Genomic DNA, 27,828 nt, shown 5'->3' with positions numbered 1-27,828 from the left:
AAGACAAGTAGTTATTGATTTATTGATCAAATATTGGTTTCCCTCATTTTTGACTGTAACTCCACAACTGTTGTCTGTGCAGAAATAAAATTTACAGTGCAATAGTTGTACTCCTTGCCCCTATAATATACATATCTTACTTGTCACCAATGCGCTATAATTTTGAGAAAAATGCAAAAATAGGCACAAAATTGGGCAGGGGTGTAGTACCCCTTAATAAAGTACAATATAATCGTGTAAAAAACAAATTTTAAAAAAATCAGCGAGGCGTCATTCTCAGTAAATGTTATAATATGTCTTTAAAGGAGGATTTCGTGATCCTAGCATTTGACATTTTTCAGTATATATCCACGAAAAAAAAATTCAGTTGATTCGGATTTATTTGCGAGTTATGCATGATTATGTGAATTACACTGTTCCATAGGCCACTGTTGTAATTTGGTTCTGGTATACCAGATGGAAAATCAAATGTGACGATATTTTTGTTAAACGAATTAATCTGCCAGAAATTGTTGGTACATAAACATTATGTAGACAGAAGTTTCCAGTGGTATAAAAATCTCAACTTTTTTGGAAACAAGTGGGGGATGAGGCTGTGGATCACGACATGCCCTTAAACAATTAGATACACCATCTGCATTGGTCATCCACCATTCATGTCCGCAATATCAATATAGGCCTATAGGACACATGGATGTGGGACGGGGATCTCAGCATGTTGTCATTGGCAACCCATGGCTGAGCCATGCGCACTTCAATTCGCCTACCACAGGGATCGGTGTTGGGGCATGCAGTGGTTTATGATCTTTGCTCATCCATTTGCTGACATAGTCAGAAGGCACTATCTGCAATTTTATCTTTACGCAGATAACACTCAAGATTTATTTTGCCTACAAACCATGTGATTCTTCTAAAAGTATTTCTCAATTTTTAAGCTGGCATTGAGGAAATCAGACTGTGGATGTGTGAAAACTTTCTTAAACTTAATGACACCAAAATAACATTTCTCATTATCAGTTTAAAGCATCAGAAATCTAAATTTCCATCATTAATAATAATATCATCGGTGATTCACAAATTCCACCTTCTTGTGATGCACGCAATCTGCATGGGTGCTGGGATCTGGGTGTCATCTTTGACTCTGACATGTCTCATAAATTGCAAGTTTTGTCGTGTCTCAAAGCTGATTATTACAAGACACTGAAGCCAATGCTTGAATAGCCCATGGGATACCAGTACCACTAGCCAAGCCAGAATGAAACAAATCCTATCATAGTACTTTTGCTCCAACAAGGAAACCTCTTCACAAATGTGCTATGTACAAGTAGACATGGGATCGGGCATGGGATACCATTCCTGGCGCACCTGTACAAAATTGGTGGTGTGTATTTCACTAAACTTTTAACACTTTGACGAAGGCTTCATCAATCATTCACAACTTTATTCGAATGCCTTTTTACTAGATGTAAGATTACAAAGGGTGAATGGTCCCTGTAGAAAATTCTTATCTATAAGGCACTGCTTATTGCTTTTAGACACTCAAATATTGGGCACACAGTATTGGGCATAATCACATACATATGTATTCATATACTCTAACACCTCCATAGTTTTATTTTCAAGTAAGAGAGTTAATTCCAAGTGCCCAATAATAATCTCATGAATGTTCACATGCAGATTTTTAAAGGTCTGCAGCTGCTATCTGCAAATATAATTTTGTAATTTGAAATGTTTGAGCATGAGTTTTGTTTGCTTAGTAAGAGTGGGATTAAAAGTTAAACATGACCTAAACAAAAATGTCTGAAATTATTGTATTGCTGTATGTGCTATCTTCTTTTCATAGCCCAGCTATAGAACACCAACAGGGTATTTTATAACCACTCCTAAGAAAACACATGCACATGCTGCAGAAATGATGCTCCTTTATATTATCAATCATTGGGATTGCCTTTTAACCCATACTACTCTATTTGTCTCAATATTTGAGTGCAAATTGTGAGCAAACACCACTCTGACCCTCCTTAAATGTATTGTTTGAGTTCATTTTATCACATCAATGAATTAACATCATTGTTATCAGACGTGTAGCTGTAGGTTATCGGAACAGTGGGGGCACAGCCTTTGCAATGCAACCGGCTATGGGAGGGGATACCAAATTTTCCCCAGGAAATTTACCTTTCTAACCAGGATATGAGTTACAAACATGCCACTAGCAACATGCATTTAACACTAGGTCTTAGGTAAAGTTTGGGTGTGTAAAATTCAAAAACCTGGGTGTGTAAATTTAAGATTTGTGTACAAAGTATAGACCACGCGTGGGCAAAAACTGGGTGTGTATTTTCAAATTTAAACACAGTCTTCCTACATGGCTGGCTGCATAGTTCATACATGTAAGCCCTTGATTTGATGTAACATTTATATATCAATAGTCCATCACCACACTAGGTACACACAAAATTGTGATTTTTTTTTGACTTAAAATAATTTTGACTTGGACACTCGAGTCACTCGTGTACCGACGATCTGTGATGTACGTACTGATGGTCCATGATTAGGGAGGAGCACTGGATTTGTTACAATGGACCATATGGAACAGAATAGTTACTGGTTATACAATAAATATTGATTGATCTATATTAGGAAACAGTGAATTCCATTACCCCCAAGTTTCACTGTAGAATACAGGCATACAATTTTCCCTTGGACATCAGTTGTGGGAAATCTACCTAGGCCCAAACTCTCCAGAGCAACTAATAGATTGTATTTATACTATAATCAGGCCTGGAAACAATGGGGAATTCAGGAATCGCATTCCTAAGGAATTTGGTAATCTAGAGGGAAACTGTGCTTTTTTTTTTTTTGGATAAAAAAATACATATATAATGGTGGGAAATCCTGATATTTTGGAGGAAATAATTTTTTCCAGGCCTGTGTATAATGCTGCTAACCTCTTGGTCATTTGGGTACATAGCATAAACTGGGAATAATACAATGAAGACACTTGATCACAACCTTGAACTTATCATAATCTTTTAATATAATTCATCACCATTTGTAATAAATATACATTTGTTGAACATGATTACTGATATTATTAAAATTACTGACATTATTTCTGTACATATCATATCCTTATGAACATGGCAGATTGCCAAATGACAGTTCATCATAATATAAATTGTCCCCCTTTAACATGTGAATTACAATTGGAAACAGATTCCTGTAAGGCCAAAAAAAAAATTATGGGCCCGAACGACCCAGATTTTCGATTTTGGGAGGATATTTGTTTATTTCGGCGCCAAAATTTATTGATTTTCACTGACAATTTTTGAAAGTATTCAGAACATTTTCAAAATATGTTTGCCAAAGAAATAGAACAAATTAATTCTTGCCAAATGTTCCAAGCTTTTGGTGATATTTGGGTCATTTTAGCCTCTTGGAAAAGCAGTGCTAGACACTGAATGTTGTATGAAATAAATAAAGCTTTAAAAAAATATAGGCCTAATTAATGAATTAATTAACAAAAATAAAAATCCTGACCAAACCTTTCATACTTGAGAAGTCCATCCACCAGTAAAACATGAGGTTTTTTTCATCCCTAATGGTTACATGTTTGTAAAGGACACACCATTTGATACTCGGGGGGTAGGAAGTTGGAGTCGGGGAAGAAAAACTTCCTACCCCCACCCTGAGAATCTAATGAAAAGGCCCCTAATGTACATATCCCATGAGTAGGGGTTCTCAGATAATGCTTGGTACACATGCCCTTTCCAGAAACCTATTCAAGATTATAAGACAGTTTGATTCTGATAACCCTTAGGAGTCATCACGGGACTAGCATGGATACTAAAACAAAATCCAATTTGCCAGCAAAGTGGTTACATTTTTGGTAACTGGATCACACACCTTTTGGAATTGGTAGTACATGCCATAGACTTTGTGTTTTGATAATTTCGATCGTGGTGCAGAACTCAAAAGTGTGATCCAGTTGGCATAGTGATAATCGGATTACACATCACTTCGCTTGACACCATTTTGAAGAGACTGTTTCCTTATATATCGGGGGAAATATCATTTTATGTCTCAAAGCTTGCACAGATCTAGAAATAAAGTGAAGAGTGCTATTTCCCCCCCCCCCCAACTCAAACTAATCAGAATAAGTTACATGAATTCTTATAATGCATAAAATATTTTCGATAATTGAAAGTGTCATTTTAGAAGTTCACAACATATTTTCCAACAAATGCTTCAAACATTTTGACCTACGTTTTTGTGAAAAGAAATGCGCACTGCAAGATGAATGTGGCAGCTTTGAGTGTGTGGCAGCTTTGAGACATACTTCTTTTAAGCCTTAACTTACATCACATGTAGGTAATTTACTCTACTTCAAAAGGGATATTTGATGGCTACAAAACATAAAAGTTTGATCTTAAAAGTGGATGGTCTATGGAAACTGAACATCCTTGGTGAACAAGACTCATATTCAATAAGGAGTCTTGTCAAGAACCACTGCAGTCCCACCCAAACCTTTTCTAACTGACAGCCTAATGTTAATAACCCCAATAGAAACTCTCTCTGATTAATACCCAGGGGGCACTCAAGTTCCACAGTGTACACATCCATTACCAAAGATTTTCAAAACATACCCTTTAAAAACAGGATTTGTCCTTTGAGCAAAATACACCCCTTAACAGGAATTTAACTCGGTTGTGCAACAAATTTTCCCCTAAACCAGTGAGATTGTACCTGAAAGATACCCTTAGGAGTATTTGTTCAGTAAAGATATCACCCTTACAGGTTTATGATAAAATAAACCCTAGTACATGTTTTTTTTTATAATTTTGTAATATTTATGTTAGGGTTATGTTTCTTATGCAAAACATGTTATGGAAACTCGCTTTGTGAATAGCGGGATCATTAAAATTCGATCTTTCTGGGCACTTGTGTATATTTTGAAACTGCAGTTGCTCCTGTGAATTAATATAAGAGCTAAAACTGTTTGTTTGTATTATTTCTTCTTTAAACTGGGACACAATTACATGTAATCAGTTAAATACCACAATAAATCATCTGTTCATCCTTGAGGTCACCTAAAATACTGTAAAATACATGTATGGGCTTCTCACTGATACTAGTACCAAAATCTCCAATCTGAATGAAGAAAAAGAGGGCCTTTAAACTGATTACAGACACATTATCTCAATTATCAGTTATCACTTGCTTGTTCATGTAATATGAAAAACTATCAACATTTGGTTTAAATTGGATTTGCAGAGACCAAAGGCTGTGAATGTGATACATACCCATACACCTGTGAGCATTGCTATATTGTTTCATACTGCATACAGGAACAAACAAGGGATATACTCATTTTTATAGTAGATAGCTTTACTGATCATCATTGATAAAATATGCCAACATTACAAAACAGCAAAGTTGGAATTAAACTTACTGTCAATCAAACTCAGAAACAGTTTATGATTTGTCATCATATAGTTTAGTGTTTCACTTTCACACATATAAGTTCATCTTCAAAGTTAGGTTTTATGCACAAATCAATTGTAGTCCCGGGGCCGGGATAGCGGGACCTACCGGGGATGTAATTTTGGAAACTGTTACAAACATGTTACAGTCCGGCTTAGTCCCATGAGGGCGGGCACTATTTCTGTGTACATCCTGGGGTACATCCCTGGCCAAGTCCCCGCCCCTAGCCCCGGGCACCATGTTCAAGTCCCCACGAGTGTTTCCCCGCAAGATATGACCCGGCACGGTTGTGAGTACTCTTCTATTACGTCCCGGTAACACTCAGGGTAGATCCCGGACCCATGTTTCAGAGGCATTACATCCCCGTACACTCCCCCACTATGTCCTCGCACTGCGGGGACACATTGAGCTGTTACATCCCCCGCCAAGTCCCGGCTCGGACCCCGCTCTTGCCAGGCCCCTGGAGGGCCAGGACTACAATTGATTTGTGCATTAGTAACTAGAAACTTCTTTTGCTTGGGTGAAGTGTCTGTAATTCCATTTCTCCAGGCACCAGATGAATCAACCTCACTTTGGTCTGTTTTTAAACCTTATCAAAGGCTGTGGTGAGTTTAATGATCGTCACATGCCAAATAGTTGATTAATTTCTGACTTCTATTATAAATACATGTTTGTTGAAGCTCCTAAAATAAAATGGTTAATTCAAACAACATAATACACACAAAATGCCCTTGTCAGCATGCTACACGCACAGAGGAGCATGCACTGTGCTGAGTATGCTCTGTGCAATACAAAAATACACTCATTAATATGGCAATTACTTGACTATCAACAATAGCATTGATATAACTACTAATGATAATACAGAATACCTACAAAAGGGATATATACAAGGTATAACAAAATAAGTTTACCATTAACTTTTGGTTGTTAAGTTGACCAGGTGTGTAGCCAGATATATGTGGCTGCTAAGGGGCTGTTATTTTCTTCGGGCAGGGAGGGGTCATGATTATGTTGGTGACCAGAGTCAATTTTTATGAACCCCCTCCATCGTGGGCTGAACATTTTGTGGCACCCCCTCCCCAATTTTAGGCAAAATATTTTTATGACCACCCTTCTGCACGCATACCAGAAACAAATTTTCCCAAAAAGTCAAGAAATGTGTGCTTGATGGAAAGGTGACCACAGCACGGAAACATTTGTCGTTGTAACTAAAGATGGTGCAAAATGTGTGGTGGAGAGTGTAAATATGCATGTAGGGCAGTCCGCACCCAAAATGTTTAATAGTCACATGCCCTTACACTCGGTTTCAGAGAAGTATGGCAGCTTGCTCAGATTGATGCGAGCCCCGTTAATGAGGGACATAATGCAGAGCTTTGTTTGTGCCAACCAACGTTGTGATGCGTAATTGGCCAATCAGATTACCGCATCTGTTGTTATGATTGTCAGATGATTGAATCAGCTAATCAGAACCCTACTTCTGTGTTTTACACGTGCACACTCTCAAAATGTAAACAAGTGCTGTTCTTCTTTCACAGAAACTGTAGTAATTTTATAACCTTCCTATTTTTTTTTTTTTTTTTTTTTTTTTGTAAAAAAATTTTATACTCACTATTCTTTGGTATACAATTTTTATGACCCTAAGTATATTCATGAACCTTTCTGAAGAAAATGACAGCCCATAAATTCACAAAACAGTTGCCTTTAATGTAAAGGTCATTCAGCATGTTTAAGCCAACCTGAAGCATTCAACCTTGTTCACCTCAACCACTTATATTGTCATTATTGGAGGTCAAGCTTCACCTCAGCTTACTTTCACCTTTTGCTCACAAATGTAAAGTCAACTTTCACTTTATAAAACATGCATCAAAAAGGTTTTCCATTGTCTCACTATTCATGCGTTCAATTTGTCACCACCATCAGTTCACAATGATGCCTGATGAAAGCAAAAGCCAAGTTTAACCTTGATCATATGAATGCTTTTAATAGTTCAAGCTGCTCCTAGTAGCTCATTTGACAAATCCAAACTTAATCATTGTAAAGCGGTATCCAAGAAGAAGAAGAAGAAAGTGGTGAAGCTTGGTGTGGCTTTAGGAAAGTAGCTCCAAGTTTTGTGGGATAGCAACCCCTGTAAATGTATTCCTTATTTTTAAGATGCCGGCTTTTGTAACAGTATCCACATCCAGTTTTGAAGCAAGTGTGAAGTGTGTGCTGTGGACAGAACAAAAATACAATTATTATTGACATATACCTCTGTGAAATTCCTAAAACACTATTTCCAAATCAATGTGTAAATTGTCAACAAGAAATCAAGGGCTCAGCAACACAACATCTTAACTCAAAATAGCATACCTGCCAACCCTAAGACCTCACAAATAGGGACAAATGTGAGAAAAAATCTGAAAATAGGGACATTCCTGAATTTTCTATACCTTACTGTAGTCAAAAAAAAAAAAAAAATAGGGACACATGGTAAAATTGCTCTCTTTTATGCTATTTGTTTCTGTAAAATAGGGACAGTCCCTATTAAATAGGGACAGTTGGCAGGTATGAAATAACTAGTTTGAGTGTACTGTGTAAATACAAACCATGATGTACATATGATTTTGTGTCCATTAAAAGTAGGCACTGACAGCTTAATTTTCATATCATTATCAAAATCTCATTTTCACCACAAATGGAGTTAAGATAATGTGGCGCTTTAGTTGGGGGGGGGGGGGTGCCACCCCAGCCCCACCTTTCCCTGGTTCCGGAAAACTGATTTTGCTTCTAGTTATTTGTATTAACTGCAATCCACAAAATTACCAAGTGTTAATTATGGTATTTACCTATATAATTCCACGTTTTACCCCTGTCCGTATGTACACCATGCTTGCACTCATCGTGAACTTGGGATGTAATATTTTGCACACAAGAGAAAAAAGCCATATCCCAGTAAGGGCCAAAATTTATCTCAGATTTGATAAGCAACCATGGCAATCAGAGACATGCAGTGGCATAGCTAGGGGGCAGGGCTGACACATGCCCTGGGCGCCAGGTTTTGAAATGATGATAGATTGTAAAAAAGGTGTTGATGAAAATATAAACTTTCTCAAATTACATAAACCAAATGAAATACCGGTACCTGTTATTAATGTTTCTATCTATTGAGGTACAAGCTGTGAAAAGTTTGTATCCTTGCCCTGGGCACTACAACCCCATACATGTAGCTATATACTGGAATAACTGTTCTTACCTACAATGGCTTTCTAGTGTCAGTGGTGTGTGCCATTCATGGTCTTGTTTGATCACATCTAAACCTGTTCTGCCCCACTGTAAAAATCATCCATTCTACATAGTTTTGCAAACTATTTATGTCTTCTCCATATCCAGTATACTTGAAACACATTGACCACTGCCATATGCCTGGAGTAAGCTCTGCCATCTGGAAGTAGTAAAACAGTAAAACAATTCTGTATAATTATAACACTTACTGCCAAAATTGTGGGCTGTCATTTTCTTCTGAAGGGGGACTCAAATATACGGGGTCAAAAATGTTAGCCTTTTTTAGGGGGTAAGGTGTATTGGTAGTGGTGGTCATAAAATTTTGTTGCCGAGATAGAGGGGGTCGCAATTGTATTGATGCCGACTTTTTTGTAAATGTGGGGCCCCCATTTCCAAAGAACATGACAGGCCCCTAAAAGATTGAATGGAAGTTTAAAATGTTCCTCAAATTTATTTAGCTGCCAAGGTCATACAAGTAGCCCACTGTATTCACCATAATTAGTTCCCCCTCCCCTAATAACCACACCTAAAGAAACTTTTGAATGACAACCGTACAACTAAATTGATCAAATGTGTGAATAAAATCACCTTCTAAACAGTGGTGGCACTAGGGGGGACATAGGGCACTTTCCCAAAATATATTTTTCTTGCCCCTCCCTCCACTTTTAACTCCAATATTCCAAACATTTTCCACTTTTTGTGGTAATTTTGTGCAAACTTTGTTGATTTTGATTTAATAGTGATTTGATTGGGATGAATTGTATATTTTAGAGCAAATTGCCTAGTTTGAAATAGTTGAAGTGCAATTTTAACAACATTTTTTATGTGATCGCCTGTCGTGATCAGCTGTGTTTACTTCTGAACATCCATTGCTTTACACTGTGTCATGCTTCATCATTTGATTGCCTTGAGTAACTTGCAATGGATCGCTATTATCACAATGGTAATTTTTTCCCAGGATTTCATTTGGCTGTTCCATCCCCAAGGTTCTAATTCTGTAAAGTTTCATCCCTCAGAGGGTCCCTCCTTTCCTCAAGCACTGTTGGAAAAGACCGAAAACTACTAACAATGCTAATTTTACATCCCCCCCCATCAATTCATGAAAATGTTATTCTCTCAGTCGATTGCTTAATTGGCGATATTTAGCTGTTCCATCTCACCCCTCGGACACGAAGGGGACGATGACCTTAGTCTTTCAGCTTACATGAATGGGAATTAAACCAGATTTTCCCCTTGTTTTCCTGAATTTCTCCATTCAGTGATTTGCTCATCCGGAAAAACAAAAAAAAATCTTAATTCAGATTTTGGTACCTTTGTTAATTGTCATAGATAAAAATGTAAACATAGCCTGCGAGTGGTTCAGCCGAGCCATGTATTTTAAGACAATATATATACATTTTACACGGATCTGTAATTCTAAATTATAGCGACATGTATTTGAATGGGGCTTCCACAGCCTTCCAGCAATGCCGTTTTCTTCATTTTTGCCAAATTTGTCATTTCAAAATACCACATGATAAGGGGCTGGCATTTTCTTCGGAAGGGGGGTCCCAAATATGTCGGTGACCAGAGTCAATTTTTTTATGACCCCCCCTATCGCGGGCAAATTTTTTTATGTCCCCCCTATCGCGGGTCAAAATGTTTTATGGCCACCACCTTCCAACTACACAGTCTCAAGAAAAATTATTTGTCGCTGGAACTATGACACAGAGAAAGTGTGCTGAGCCCGTTCGAAGAAAATGCCAGCCCCTAATTTGAATGACTTATCCTTGACTTTTAAGCAATTTATAAATCATTTTCATTTTTGTAAACGCTGGGATCACTGAATGGGTCTTTAACAACATTTCCTCTCCTGGTTCAACAAAAAAAATTGTGTTCCCCTCAAGATCCCCAAAAATGTTGGGTACCTCGATCCTCAAAATGACCATCCCCCCTGTCGTAAATAACGATCGCTCCCTATAAGTAGGTATGAGAGGCAAACCTTAGTTAACACATTTGCTTGTCAGCCAAATTCGCCTAGACCATGGGCCCAAACACAATAGATATTTACTTAGAAATGTAAAAGAACAGCTATAATTTGGTTCACCTCAAGTTTGGTAGTGACGTCAATGCTTCTACGTGGTTGCGCTGCAAGCGTGCCAACAAAACGCTCATGTACGCGTGCGTGCACACTTAGGGCGTTTAACTTTACGCGCGCGATTTGATGCTGCGGCGCGGGAAATACGCACATACGTCACTACCAAACTTGAGATGAACCAAATTATAGGTCAAGGAAACCTACATAAATATGTTGTCTATACTTCACTTGACCCAAATGATTTTTTATGGTGATGAGACACTCACACATGTAATTTTAGAGGGATTTTGATAGCAGTTCCACATAGAAAAGCTGCTATCATCATGAGACTAAGATCTAGAAACACCACAGAAATGCTGTTTTGTTAGCTGAATCCTCGGCTGAATCTTTTTGATGAAAGTCAATCTTTGACAATATGTAACTTTGCTACGGAAAGTGCACGGTTCGATTTAGAGGGGTTTTACATGCACAAATGCATGTAACTTTGGCTCTGTGCATGTAGAATTGAATTTTGCCTGTGCATGCAAAATTTTGTGTTATTTGGCCCATTTTGAGGAAAAAATCGGAGTTGTGCATGTACATTTTATTTTCTAAATCGAACCCTGGGAAAGTGCTATGACAAAAAGGTTTCAGTTTTGGCTTTCTTTACTCAATGGCTTTAATTTGATATATAAAATGATGCAGTTTGATGGCAAATTTTAATTCACCTTTCATACCTACTACATCATACATGTATAATTAGCATGCTATGATGCTATAAATACATGAACTATAAGTTATAGGTATGCTAGGTGAATTCAAATTTGCCATCAAACTGCATCATTTTATATATCAAATTAAAGCCCTTGAGTAAACAAAGCCAAAACTGAAACCCTTTTTTTCATAGCACTTTCCGTAGCAAAATTACATCTTGTCAAAGATTGACTTTCATCAAAAAGATTCAGCTAGCAAAATTCCCCAAAACGGCATTTCGGGGGTGTTTCTAGATCTTAGTCATTAGGTTCTTATGCTGGTTTCATACTACCCTGCCGCTTGCCGCTGAGCGGCGTGGCGCACGCGCATTGCAGACAAACGGACACAATAAAGGCTTGTCATTGGTTGAAACGTCCTGCGGCAAGCGGCAGGAAAGTATGCTGGAGGCTTTAGTCTCATTTATAGCAGCTTTTTTAATGGAACTGCTATCAAAATCCTCTAAAATTCCATGTGCGATTGTCTTATCACCATAAAAAATCATATATTTGGGTCAAGTGAAGTATAGAAAACATATTTATGTAGGTTTTCTTCCTCGGCCAGTTGTTTTAAATTTCTATGTAAATTTGCATTGACATTTTCGGCGAATTTGGCTGACTAGCAATTAGTCCGAGGTGCTCTGACGATAACACTCCGATCGCCAGGCAATCTACGTTATGCCAGTGGGACAACGAAAACGCTACGTGAACGAGCTAACTAGCAATGTGTATTTGCCTGGGGCTGGGATACCTACTAATAAGCTTAACTGAAAACACGTCACACTTTGATATTTGTAGAAGTACTTACTTCAAAAGGATATAGGCCTAGCTGCTAAAGACGACTCTTTCTCTCTCCGTGATCGAAAAGTAATATTGGTGGATGAATTTCACTAGAATTTAGACAGAATAGCCGATGATGCTTTACGGGTATCAGTACGTACAGCCACAGCACAGCTGAATTTTTGCTTATAGTCTCTACATCAGCGACAAGCAGAGGGAGCATGAGGGAGCGTAACCAAACTGGTTGCAGAGGAGACTATGTATAGAAAGCCAATGCTGCCATAAATTTCGTTTTTAATTGAAAGAGATGAAATTCCCCTCAAATTCGCAGTTCAAAAAGGAAATTTATAATTTTATCTGGCTGACCTGATAGTTTATGATCCACTTAAACAAAATAAGGCAAAACAATTTTTTGGAAAAATTATTGGAGGGGTCTTGGACCTAGCCCATTCTACTTCCCTTAATTCATTCCAGAAATAGAATCACGAGTGAGCCAATGAGTGGGTATAACATTGCTGTTATTGTAACCGAATTAATCATATCTCTGGTATGGCTTAGTGGTAAATACATGTATTTGGAAGTTCGATCTTGGTTCGAACCCCTCAAGCACCTCTCTTTGATTTTTGATTTGATTTTAACTCATCTTTTTAAATCCTAGTTTTCATATTTTTATTAAAGCCATTATACGATTTCGGGCAAATTTGAAGTTTTGTTATTCCAAAAATTATAACAATATTTATAATAGGCCTATTAGTAAATAACTGTCAGGAAGGTTTTCACGTTACATTTGAAGCAGAAGTAGCGAGATAAAAATGAAAGAAAACACTTAATATCTTGACCGCTTAACTGTGGTGTTCTATGGGGATTAGTCTTAATAAGACATCAAAGTTAGTTGAGTCTATCTAGACAACGAACTTGGCTGATTTTTTTTAATTAGGTGTAATCCGAGGTGTAAGTTGGACATTGTGTAAAAATTACAAATATGCCAAATATTAGGTTTGAAATTCGTGCATCATATGATTTGATATGTATGCATAAAAGCTCATAAAATATGTTGCCGATAGGGGAGGGTCTAGTCCAATTAAAAATCGTGAAAATCTGTGTTGACGTTCCTTTATTTGATTGGCCTATAGTCTTGAACTTTTAAAAATTACTTAAGTTTGACATGCTTTATTTGATTATTTCATATTGAAAGCTACTGAACTGAAATGCATTTTTTTTTTAAAGATATGAACTCGAATGTAGGATTAGGCTTAAACATGAACAAGAAATAAATCATGAAAAAAGTGAGCCTTCAAGCTGACATTCATTTAGGCCTGTATTATTAAAGACAAAAGGGAGAGGAAAAAAGAAAAGAAAAACGAACTGAAAAATTCCACATCATCGACAATATAACATGGGAATCGAACTCTCAACCTTCCGCACTGCAAACCTTCGCTCTGTCCACTAGACCATCGCAAGTTGCTCGGGCAAAGGGTATTCTTTTGCTATCTTATTTCTCGTTCAACATGTTCAAGGATCTCACTCAACAACAATCTTTTCAAAACTGCTTGTACTTCAGTAAAATGAGATGATACTACCTTCTTTGACGACTACAATATTTTGTTACACAATAGAGTATTTTGTATTTATAAAATATATAACAATAGACGTTTTTAATTGCTATATTAATCAATATAACATGCATAATAGATAGCGGCGGCTGGGATCCATTTCGTGAAGTATCGTGACACTTGCAACGTGCGCTAAAGACACTAGACCTCAAAGAACGCAACTTTTCAACCTACGACTAGGTTGTTCCACCGCTCATTTTCGCTGAAAATTTAATACAAGCTTTGGTTAGTTAATGTCTATCATAACGGAAAAGCATTAAACCGGCGTTTCCTGAAAGCCGTAGATATGACCATTTTAGTGATCGTGACATGCATTTTCTCTCATTTTTAGGCTACTTCGCGCACCAAAAGCATTAATTTTTCCACAATAATTCAACATTTACACGTTATTCTTTGCCTTATACTCATGTTTCATATCTTATCTATGGGCTCAATATGGAAATGAAGGTAGAAACCCAGGGGGGTCACTCCCATTGTGGCCTGTACACCATCCGCGATAATGAAAACGCGTAAAAAGGGTCGTTTTTCGTGGGTGGGCACGATACGCGCGTATCGCGTTTAGGGTGTCAAAAACATGAAAAATTGGAAAAAAGGGTAGCAAAATTGCAATTGCTAAATACGCGGAAATGAAATTTAGGGTATGAAATTTGATACTATGAATGAAATCCCTGTTTAGGGTGTCGTTTTAGCCAAGGGTTAAATCCTTGTTTAGGGTGCTTTTCAAAAGTTGATTATCGCGGATGGTGTACAGGCCACAATGGGAGTGACCCCCCCGGGGGTAGAAACGACTCGTATATTCCATTTTTTGATGTTTTCTGAAAAACCGTATTTGCCACCTGATTTTCAACATTGCGTTACGTAACAGCAGAGGTCACGCCGGTAAAAATTACCGGAAGTGAGCTAAGTTGCTGTCGTACTGCAAGTGTATGATGCTTAAAGGAAGGATGCAAGGAAGATCAAGAAACCAGTGGAGGGAAATGGTCAAGCCATACACGTGCCTTGTGCAATGAATATAATTAAAGATGATAGGCGAAGATTTTGAATTCAAGTACAAATTACTAGATATAACATCAATATCAAGTTCATAACTAAGACGATAGAAAAATATGATCAAGTGGGAGTTATTGAACATAATTCAACATTTAAGTGTGATTTAACCTGTAATCAATAGTAAATAAGATAAAGTAGAGTAATTAGTTGAAACAATATATAGCATTAAAGTTAGTTAATTGCACAGCCAAGTGTATGTTTAAAAGGGCATTTCGTGATCCACAGCCTCATCCCCCCACTTTTCTCAAAAAAAGTTGAGATTTTTATATCACTGGAATACTCTGGCCACATAATGTTTATGTACAAAATATTTCTTGTAGATTAATTCGTTTAGCAAAGATATCGCGAAATTTGAATTTCGTTCTGGTGCACCAGAACGAAATTACAACGCATTGTCTATGGAGCAGTGTAATACACATGGATATCTACTGAAAAATGTCATAAAAAGAGGATACTAGGATCACGAAATACTCCTTTAAAGGGAGGATGCAAATGAAGATCAAGAAGCCAGTGGAGGGAAATGATGAAACCATACATGCATGTGCCTTGTGCAATTGCACAAGGCACATGTAGACTGCAGTCTACTGAAGATAGCATTGGTAATGACATTAGATACTGTCTACTGAAGAGAGCATTGGTAATGACATCAGATGCTGCCTACTGAAGATAGCATTGGTAATGACATCAGATACTGTCTACTGAAGATAGCATTGGTAATGACATCAGATACTGTCTACTGAAGATAGCATTGGTAATGACATCAGATACTGTCTACTGAAGATAGCATTGGTAATGACATCAGATACTGTCTACTGAAGATAGCATTGGTAATGACATCAGATACTGTCTACTGAAGATAGCATTGGTAATGACATCAGATACTGTCTACTGAAGATAGCATTGGTAATGACATCAGATACTGTCTACTGAAGATAGCATTGGTAATGACATCAGATACTGTCTACTGAAGATAGCATTGGTAATGACATCAGATACTGTCTACTGAAGATAGCATTGGTAATGACATCAGATACTGTCTACTGAAGATAGCATCGGTATGACATCATATGCTGTCTACTGAAGATAGCATCGGGTTAGGGCATCGGGTTAGGGTTAGGGCATCGGGTTAGGGCATCGGGTTAGGGCATCGGGTTAGGGCATCGGGTAAGGGTTAGTGTTAGGGCATCGGGTTAGGGTTAGGGTTAGGGTTAGGGTTAGGGCATAGGGTTAGGGTTAGGGTTAAGGTTAGGGTTAGGGTTAGGGTTAGGGTTAGGGTTAGGGCATCGGGTTAGGGCATCGGGTTAGGGTTAGGGCATCGGGTTAGGGTTAGGGTTAGGGTTAGGGTTAGGGTTAGGGTTGGGGGTTAGGGTTAGGGTTAGGGTTAGGGCATCGGGTTAGGGCATCGGGTTAGGGCATCGGGTTAGGGTTAGGGCATCGGGTTAGGGCATAGGGTTAGGGTTAGGGTTAGGGTTAGGGTTAGGGTTAGGGTTAGGGTTAGGGCATCGGGTTAGGGCATAGGGTTAGGGTTAGGGTTAGGGCATCGGGTTAGGGCATAGGGTTAGGGTTAGGGTTAGGGCATCAGGTTAGGGTTAGGGTTAGGGTTAGGGTTAGGGTTAGGGTTAGGGTTAGGGTTAGGGTTAGGGTTAGGGTTAGGGTTAGGGTTAGGGCATCGGGTTAGGGTTAGGGTTAGGGTTAGGGTTAGGGTTAGGGTTAGGGTTAGGGTTAGGGTTAGGGTTAGGGCATCGGGTTAGGGTTAGGGTTAGGGTTAGGGCATCGGGTTAGGGTTAGGGTTAGGGTTAGGGCATCAGGGTTAGGGTTAGGGTTAGGGTTAGGGTTAGGGTTAGGGTTAGGGTTAGGGGTTAGGGTTAGGGCATCGGGTTAGGGTTAGGGTTAGGGTTAGGGCATCGGGTTAGGGTTAGGGTTAGGGTTAGGGCATCGGGTTAGGGTTAGGGTTAGGGCATCGGGTTAGGGTTAGGGTTAGGGCATCGGGTTAGGGTTAGGGTTAGGGCATCGGGTTAGGGTTAGGGTTAGGGCATCGGGTTAGGGTTAGGGTTAGGGTTTAGGGCATCGGGTTAGGGTTAGGGCATCGGGTTAGGGTTAGGGTTAGGGTTAGGGTTAGGGTTAGGGTTAGGGTTAGGGTTAGGGTTAGGGTTAGGGTTAGGGCATCGGGTTAGGGTTAGGGCATCGGGTTAGGGTTAGGGCATCAGGTTAGGGTTAGGGTTAGGGTTAGGGTTAGGGTTAGGGTTAGGGTTAGGGTTAGGGTTAGGGTTAGGGTTAGGGTTAGGGTTAGGGTTAGGGTTAGGGTTAGGGTTAGGGTTAGGGTTAGGGTTAGGGTTAGGGTTAGGGTTAGTGGGTTAGGGGTTAGGGTTAGGGTTGGGGTTAGGGTTAGGGTTAGGGGTTAGGGTTAGGGGTTAGGGTTAGGGTTAGGGTTAGTGGGTTGGGTTAGGGTTAGGGTTAGGGTTAGGGTTAGGGTTAGGGTTAGGGTTAGGGTTAGGGTTAGAGTTAATCCGAAATGCCCGAACTTTCCTGGGACTGCTAAGGTCTGGCTCTAGGTTGTCTTGGTAGACCTAGGTAGGGTTATCATGGATCCGCGTAGGCTTAGCTTAGCTGCTCTTTTGTCCGAGTTACCAGGGTGCAAAGTTTGTACATAAGTCTATGGAAACAAATTTAAAACGCCATTTTGAAAGTGAAGATGACCCATTAGATTTTTTTTTGCCTGTGAGGTTATTTGTAGAACTAAATACGATCTACGTTTTGCAAAAAAAAATCAGGTCAATAGCACATTCCGTTAAGGAGATATGGCTTCTACAGCCCTGGCTGAGTATGTAAATTAAATGGAACAGCCGCCTATATCTAACAAACTAAAAACTTGCCGAACATAAATTGGACGACACATATAGAGCTCGTCGAGGTCTACTTGGATCTCAATTTTTAACCAAATCGGATGACGGGAACCACCCCAAATAGTCCATATAGGCCAAGGGTTAGGGTTAGGGTTAGGGTTAGGGTTAGGGTTAGGGTTAATCCGAAATGCCCGAACTTTCCTGGGACTGCTAAGGTCTGGCTCTAGGTTGTCTTGGTAGACCTAGGTAGGGTTATCATGGATCCGCGTAGGCTTAGCTTAGCTGCTCTTTTTGGCCGAGTTACCAGGGTGCAAAGTTTGTACATAAGTCTATGGAAACAAATTTAAAACGCCATTTTGAAAGTGAAGATGACCCATTAGATTTTTTTGCCTGTGAGGTTATTTGTAGAACTAAATACGATCTACGTTTTGCAAAAAAAATCAGGTCAATAGCACATTCCGTTAAGGAGATATGGCTTCTACAGCCCTGGGTGAGTATGTAAATTAAATGGAACAGCCGCCTATATCTAACAAACTAAAACCTGCGGAACATAAATTGGACGACACATGTAGAGCTCGTCGAGATCTACTTGGATCTCAAGTTTTAACCAAATCGGATGACGGGAACCACCCCAAATAGGCCATATATAGGGTTAGGGTTAGGGTTAGGGTTAGGGTTAGGGTTAGGGTTAGAGTTACGGCATATTGCCGTAAATATGGTTGGGAGCTAGGAGTTGTGCTTCGAGTATATGATAGGTCTGATGAAGGACAGTATGGATCCCCGTTGGGTTTTTGATACTCCAATTAAAAATACCTAACCCTAGGGGTCAAAGTTTGTACATAAGTCTATGGGAAAAAATTGAATTGCATTTTTGAGGGTGTATTTGGGCTTTTACAAATTTGAACCTATGAAGAAAGCTAAAGAGGTTGTTGACATCTACGTTTTGCAAAAAAAATCAGGTCAATAGCACATTCCGATAAGGAGATATGGCTTCTACAGCCCTGGCTGAGTATGTAAATTAAATGGAACAGCCGCCTATATCTAACAAACTAAAAACTTGCCGAACATAAATTGGACGACACATATAGAGCTCGTCGAGGTCTACTTGGATCTCAATTTTAACCAAATCGGATGACAGGAAGCACCCCAAATAGTCCATATAATCCAAGATGGAGGCTAAAAAAAGTTTGTCCAAAATTAATGAAAATCGTATTTTTGGAAAGCTAATTTTTTATGCTATATGGGAAAAATATTAAAAAAAAAAAAAATCACGGCTTCAAAAATCCAAGATGGCGGCTAAAAAAGGTTTGTCCAAAATTAATGAAAATTGTATTTTTGGAAAGCTAATTTTGTATGGGGAAATATTTAAAATTTAAAACTCAAAAATTCAAAAATCCAGGATGGCGGCTAAACAAATTTGTCCAAAATTTGACCCTTGATTAACCTTTGACCTTTTATGTGACCGTTGACTTTGTAGTTAACCACATCAAATATGATTTCACACAGGATATATCACTCATAGAAAGAGAGAACATATAATACGACTTACCTGGAGCTATCCAATGGCTCAAATGACATGTGTAAAACTCAAATGACCAAAGTATCACATTTAAGAAATTTACGGTGGCTTTGAAACAAGTCTTTAATATTCGTTTTTAAGTTATTATAAGTTCCTTGAAGTTCATATTTGAGATGAAGGATTGGTATGAGGAACTCTTTTTCACCACCGAGGTCAAAGGTCAATCAGAGGTCAAATGTACATTTTTTCTCATAAAATCACTAAACAAGGTCAAAGGTCAACGAATTGTATATCATAGTAAAGTATGTTAAATAAGCTTTAATATGAGACACTAACCATTTCTATAGTGCATTTCGTTCTTGAGATATTTTTTTTCTTAAATCAAAGATGTCGTCCCAAAAAATAGTCCAAAATTAAAGAAATGGTATTTTTTAAAGCTAATGTTTTACGCTATAAGGGGAAAATATTTAGAAATTAAAAAACTCACGTCTTCACAAATCCAAGATGGCGAAAAAAAAAAGTTTGTCTCAAATTAATTCAAATGTTAATTTTGGACAGCTAATTTTTATGCTATATGAGAAAAATATTTAAAAATCAAAACTCACATCTTCAAAAATCCAGGATGGCGGCTAAAAAGTTTGTCCAAAATTTGACCCTTGAATAACCTTTGACCTTTTGTGTGACCTTTGATTTTGCTTTTAACCACATCAAATATGATTTCACACAGGATATATCACTCATAGAAAGAGAGAACACATAATACGCCTTACCTGGAGCTATCCAATGGCTAGGGTTAGAGTTAATCCGAAATGCCCGAACTTTCCTGGGACTGCTAAGGTCTGGCTCTAGGTTGTCTTGGTAGACCTAGGTAGGGTTATCATGGATCCGCGTAGGCTTAGCTTAGCTGCTCTTTTGGCTGAGTTACCAGGGTGCAAAGTTTGTGCATAAGTCTATGGAAACAAATTTAAAACGCCATTTTGAAAGTGAAGATGACCCATTAGATTTTTTTGCCTGTGAGATTATTTGTAGAACTAAATACGATCTACGTTTTGCAAAAAAAATCAGGTCAATAGCACATTCCGATAAGAAGATATGGCTTCTACAGCCCTGGCTGAGTATGTAAATTAAATGGAACAGCCGCCTATATCTAACAAACTAAAAACTTGCCGAACATAAATTGGACGACACATATAGAGCTCGTCGAGGTCTACTTGGATCTCAATTTTTAACCAAATCGGATGACTGGAACCACCCCAAATAGTCCATATAGGCCAAGGGTTAGGGTTAGGGTTAGGGTTAGAGTTAGGGTTAGGGTTAGGGTTAGGGTTAGAGTTAATCCGAAATGCCCGAACTTTCCTGGGACTGCTAAGGTCTGGCTCTAGGTTGTCTTGGTAGACCTAGGTAGGGTTATCATGGATCCGCGTAGGCTTAGCTTAGCTGCTCTTTTTGGCTGAGTTACCAGGGTGCAAAGTTTGTGCATAAGTCTATGGAAACAAATTTAAAACGCCATTTTGAAAGTGAAGATGACCCATTAGATTTTTTTGCCTGTGAGATTATTTGTAGAACTAAATACGATCTACGTTTTGCAAAAAAATCAGGTCAATAGCACATTCCGATAAGAAGATATGGCTTCTACAGCCCTGGCTGAGTATGTAAATTAAATGGAACAGCCGCCTATATCTAACAAACTAAAAACTTGCCGAACATATATTCGTCGACACATATAGAGCTCGTCGAGGTCTACTTGGATCTCAATTTTTAACCAAATCGGATGACGGGAACCACCCCAAATAGTCCATATAGGCCAAGGGTTAGGGTTAGGGTTAGGGTTAGAGTTAGGGTTAGGGTTAGGGTTAGGGTTAGAGTTAATCCGAAATGCCCGAACTTTCCTGGGACTGCTAAGGTCTGGCTCTAGGTTGTCTTGGTAGACCTAGGTAGGGTTATCATGGATCCGCGTAGGCTTAGCTTAGCTGCTCTTTTTGGCCGAGTTACCAGGGTGCAAAGTTTGTACATAAGTCTATGGAAACAAATTTAAAACGCCATTTTGAAAGTGAAGATGACCCATTAGATTTTTTTTTTTGCCTGTGAGGTTATTTGTAGAACTAAATACGATCTACGTTTTGCAAAAAAAATCAGGTCAATAGCACATTCCGTTAAGGAGATATGGCTTCTACAGCCCTGGGTGAGTATGTAAATTAAATGGAACAGCCGCCTATATCTAACAAACTAAAAACCTGCGGAACATAAATTGGACGACACATGTAGAGCTCGTCGAGATCTACTTGGATCTCAATTTTAACCAAATCGGATGACGGGAACCACCCCAAATAGGCCATATATAGGGTTAGGGTTAGGGTTAGGGTTAGGGTTAGGGTTAGGGTTAGGGTTAGAGTTACGGCATATTGCCGTAAATATGGTTGGGAGCTAGGAGTTGTGCTTCGAGTATATGATAGGTCTGATGAAGGACAGTATGGATCCCCGTTGGGTTTTTGATACTCCAATTAAAAATACCTAACCCTAGGGGTCAAAGTTTGTACATAAGTCTATGGGAAAAAATTGAATTGCATTTTTGAGGGTGTATTTGGGCTTTTACAAATTTGAACCTATGAAGAAAGCTAAAGAGGTTGTTGACATCTACGTTTTGCAAAAAAAAAAAAATCAGGTCAATAGCACATTCCGATAAGGAGATATGGCTTCTACAGCCCTGGCTGAGTATGTAAATTAAATGGAACAGCCGCCTATATCTAACAAACTAAAAACTTGCCGAACATAAATTGGACGACACATATAGAGCTCGTCGAGGTCTACTTGGATCTCAATTTTAACCAAATCGGATGACGGGAAGCACCCCAAATAGTCCATATAATCCAAGATGGCGGCTAAAAAAGTTTGTCCAAAATTAATGAAAATCGTATTTTTGGAAAGCTAATTTTTATGCTATATGGGAAAAATATTAAAAATTCAAAAATCACGGCTTCAAAAATCCAAGATGGCGGCTAAAAAAGGTTTGTCCAAAATTAATGAAAATTGTATTTTGGAAAGCTAATTTTGTATGGGGAAATATTTAAAATTTAAAAACTCAAAATTCAAAAATCCAGGATGGCGGCTAAACAAATTTGTCCAAAATTTGACCCTTGATTAACCTTTGACCTTTTATGTGACCGTTGACTTTGTAGTTAACCACATCAAATATGATTTCACACAGGATATATCACTCATAGAAAGAGAGAACATATAATACGACTTACCTGGAGCTATCCAATGGCTCAAATGACATGTGTAAAACTCAAATGACCAAAGTATCACATTTAAGAAATTTACGGTGGCTTTGAAACAAGTCTTTAATATTCGTTTTAAGTTATTATAAGTTCCTTGAAGTTCATATTTGAGATGAAGGATTGGTATGAGGAACTCTTTTTCACCACCGAGGTCAAAGGTCAATCAGAGGTCAAATGTACATTTTTCTCATAAAATCACTAAACAAGGTCAAAGGTCAACGAATTGTATATCATAGTAAAGTATGTTAAATAAGCTTTAATATGAGACACTAACCATTTCTATAGTGCATTTCGTTCTTGAGATATTTTTTTTTCTTAAATCCAAGATGGCGGCCCAAAAATTGTCCAAAATTAACGAAATGGTATTTTTAAAGCTAATTTTTTACGCTATAAGGGAAAATATTTAGAAATTCAAAAACTCACGTCTTCACAAATCCAAGATGGCGGCCAAAAAAGTTTGTCTCAAATTAATTCAAATGTTATTTTTGGACAGCTAATTTTTATGCTATATGAGAAAAATATTTAAAAAATCAAACACTCACATCTTCAAAAATCCAGGATGGCGGCTAAAAAAGTTTGTCCAAAATTTGACCCTTGAATAACCTTTGACCTTTTGTGTGACCTTTGAATTTGCTTTTAGATCTACTTGGATCTCATTTTTTAACCAAATCGGATGACGGGAACCACCCCAAATAGGCCATATATAGGGTTAGGGTTAGGGTTAGGGTTAGGGTTAGGGTTAGAGTTAATCCGAAATGCCCGAACTTTCCTGGGACTGCTAAGGTCTCGCTCTAGGTTGTCTTGGTAGACCTAGGTAGGGTTATCATGGATCCGCGTAGGCTTAGCTTAGCTGCTCTTTTTTTTTTTGTTTTCAGGGTGCAAAGTTTGTACATAAGTCTATGGAAACAAATTTAAAACGCCATTTTGAAAGTGAAGATGACCCATTAGATTTTTTTTTGCCTGTGAGGTTATTTGTAGAACTAATTACGATCTACGTTTTGCAAAAAAAATCAGGTCAATAGCACATTCCGTTAAGGAGATATGGATTATACAGCCCTGGGTGAGTATGTAAATTAAATGGAACAGCCGCCTATATCTAACAAACCAAAAACCTGCCGAACATAAATTGGACGACACATGTAGAGCTCGTCGAGATCTACTTGGATCTCAATTTTTAACCAAATCGGATGACGGGAACCACCCCCAAATAGGCCATATAAAGTCCAAAAACCTTGGCTGTTCCATTTAATTTCAAGTGCGCGCTATTAGCCAAGTAGCGACTACCAATTTATTAATAACTGTATAGGTTTTCGTTGAGCCAAAAATTTTAAAATTGTCACATTGACTTGTTTCTTGTCTCATATTATAGGTAGATCAAAAGTGACACTGGATTTTGTAAAACAGTCTCTTACACTGCTTGGCGACGCTGTCGCGCTCGGAGCGATCATGCGTAGCACATTAAAATGGCCTATACTTGATTTTTGTTAAAATTGTCGTACGGAGTTGGGTAATGTGTCATATGAAAGCTTGTGTTGAGTAGAATAAAAGATTCCAAGGGATCAAAATTGTAAACTGTCAAATACACTGTCAAAATGGCGGCTCAAAATTTGGACATACTTTTAGGCCTACATAGAGCTACAAATTTCAACATTGTCGTATTGAACTGGAAATTGGGTCATATAAAGGGTCATGTATTGTAGACGAAAGTTATCAACGGAATCAAAATTGTGAAACGCTAACTACACTCTGAAAATGAAGGGTAAACTTTTACACACTTGAAAGTTCCGTGAAAAATTGAAGTTGTTTAGACTTTTTGCTTGCCTGTAGTTTTATGTAAAATATCTGCTCAGAATAAGAATCTATACACTCTAGTAATGTGTGTCGTAAAAATAAATTTCCATATTTTTTTAAAATTCTAGGGATTTTGAAGCGTACAACCTAACGTAAATTGGCAAAAAACATGATTTTTTTTGTTCAATTAAAGAAATTTGAACTTTAGCCCTAATTTTAGGAAGACGAAACTAGATATTGTTTTCTTCTGCTCATGCATTATAATCGGCAATATGTTGTCTCTAATATATGCAAATGATGTAGAAATCTAATGTACAATAAGTATTTGGCGTACATTTTAGCCGTTATATTTTTTTAAAGTTTATGAAAATTTGCCGAAAAATGGCATAAACATGATTTTTGTCAAAATTGTCATACGGAGTTGGGAAATGTGTCATATGAAAGCTTGTGTTGAGTAGAATAAAAGATTTCACGGGATCAAAATTGTAAACCGTCAAATACACTGTTAAAATGGCGGCTCAAAATTTGGACATACTTTTAGGCCTACATAGCGCTACAAATTTCAACATTGTCGTATTGCACTGGAAATTGGGACATATGAAGGGTCACGTACTGTAAACGAAAGTTATCAACGGAATCAAAATTGTGAAACGCTAACTACACTCTGAAAATCACGGGTAAACTTTTTACACACTTGAAAGTTCCGTGAAAAATTGAAGTTGTTTAGACTTTTTTGCTTGCGTGTATTTTTATGTAAAATATCTGCTCAGAATAAGAATCTATACACTCTAGTAATGTGTGTCGTAAAAATAAATTTCCATATTTTTTAAAATTCTAGGATTTTGAAGCGTACAACCTAACGTAAATTGGCAAAAACATGATTTTTTTTGTTCAATTAAAGAAATTTGAACTTTAGCCCCTAATTTTAGGAAGACGAAACTAGATATTGTTTTCTTCTGCTCATGCTTTATAATCGGCAATATGTTGTCTCTAATATATGCAAATGATGTAGAAATCTAATGTACAATAAGCATTTGGCGTATATTTTAGCCGTTATATTTTTTTTTGAAGTTTATGAAAATTTGCCGAAAAATGGCATAAACATGATTTTTGTCAAAATTGTCATACGAAGTTGGGAAATGTGTCATATGAAATCTTGTGTTGAGTAGAATAAAAGATTCAACGGGATCAAAATTGTAAACCGTCAAATACACTGTTAAAATGGCGGCTCAAAATTTGGACATACTTTTAGGCCTACATAGCGCTACAAATTTCAACATTGTCGTATTTAACTGGAAATTGGGTCATATGAAGGGTCATGTATTGTAGACGAAAGTTATCGACGGAAACAAAATTGTGAAACGCTAACTACACTCTGAAAATGACGGGTAAATTTTTACACACTTGAAAGTTCCGTGAAAAATTGAAGTTGTTTAGACTTTTTGCTTGCGTGTATTTTTTTGTAAAATATCTGCTCAGAACAAGAATCTATACCCTCTAGTAATGTGTGTCGTAAAAAGAAATTTCCATATTCTTTAAAATTCTAGGGCTTTTGAGGCGTACAACCTAACGTAAATTGGCAAAAAACATGATTTTTTTGTTCAATTAAAGAAATTTGAAATTTGGCCCCTAATTTTAGGAAGACGAAACTAGATATTGTTTTCTTCTGCTCATGCATTATAATTGGCAATATGTTGTCTTTAATATATGCAAATGATGTAGAAATCTAATGTACAATAAGCATTTGGCGTACATTTTATCCGTTATATTTTTTTTAAGCTTAGCAAAATTTACCAAAAAAATGGCATAAACATGATTTTTGTCAAAATTGTCATACGGAGTTGGGAAATGTGTCATATGAAAGCTTGTGTTGAGTAGAATAAAAGATTTCACGGGATCAAAATTGTAAACCGTCAAATACACTGTTAAAATGGCGGCTCAAAATTTGGACATACTTTTAGGCCTACATAGCGCTACAAATTTCAACATTGTCGTATTGCACTGGAAATTGGGACATATGAAGGGTCACGTACTGTAAACGAAAGTTATCAACGGAATCAAAATTGTGAAACGCTAACTACACTCTGAAAATGACGGGTAAACTTTTACACACTTGAAAGTTCCGTGAAAAATTGAAGTTGTTTAGACTTTTTTGCTTGCGTGTATTTTTATGTAAGATATCTGCTCAGAATAAGAATCTATACACTCTAGTAATGTGTGTCGTAAAAAGAAATTTCCATATTTTTTTAAAATTCTAGGGATTTTGAGGCGTACAACCTAACGTAAATTGGCAAAGACATGATTTTTTTTGTTCAATTAAAGAAATTTGAACTTTGGCCCCTAATTTTAGGAAGACGAAACTAGATATTGTTTTCTTCTGCTCATGCATTATAATTGGCAATATGTTGTCTCTAATATATGCAAATGATGTAGAAATCTAATGTACAATAAGCATTTGGCGTACATTTTAGCCGTTATATTTTTTTTATAGTTTATGAAAATTTGCGAAAATGGCTTAAACATGATTTTTGTCAAAATTGTCATACGGAGTTGGGAAATGTGTCATATGAAAGCTTGTGTTGAGTAGAATAAAAGATTCAACGGGATCAAAATTGTAAACCGTCAAATACACTGTTAAAATGGCGGCTCAAAATTTGGACATACTTTTAGGCCTACATAGCGTTACAAATTTCAACATTGTCGTATTGAACTGGAAATTGGGACATATGAAGGGTCATGTACTGTAGACGAAAGTTATCAACGGAATCAAAATTGTGAAACGCTAACTACACTCTGAAAATGACGGGTAAACTTTTTACACACTTGAAAGTTCCGTGAAAAATTGAAGTTGTTTAGACTTTTTTGCTTGCGTGTATTTGTATGTAAAATATCTGCTCAGAATAAGAATCTATACACTCTAGTAATGTGTGTCGTAAAAAGAAATTTCCATATTTTTTTAAATTCTAGGGATTTTGAGGCGTACAACCTAACGTAAATTGAAAAAAACATGATTTTTTTTTTCAATTAAAGAAATTTGAACTTTGGCCCCTAATTTTAGGAAGACGAAACTAGATATTGTTTTCTTCTGCTCATGCATTATAATTGGCAATATGTTGTCTCTAATATATGCAAATGATGTAGAAATCTAAAGTACAATAAGCATTTGGCGTACATTTTAGCCGTTATATTTTTTTTTTTCAAAGCTTAGCAAAATTTGCCAAAAATGGCATAAACATGATTTTTGTCAAAATTGTCATACGGAGTTGGGAAATGTGTCACATGAAAGCTTGTGTTGAGTAGAATAAAATATTCCAAGGGATTAGGGTTAGGGTTAGGGTTAGGGTTAGAGTTAGGGTTAGTGGGTTAGGGTTAGGGTTAGGGTTAGGGTTAGGGTTAGGGTT

Source organism: Amphiura filiformis, unplaced genomic scaffold (genome assembly GCF_039555335.1).
Source record: "Amphiura filiformis unplaced genomic scaffold, Afil_fr2py scaffold_79, whole genome shotgun sequence".
Classification (NCBI taxonomy): Eukaryota; Metazoa; Echinodermata; class Ophiuroidea; order Amphilepidida; family Amphiuridae; genus Amphiura; species Amphiura filiformis.
Note: the sequence above shows the minus strand (reverse complement) of the source record.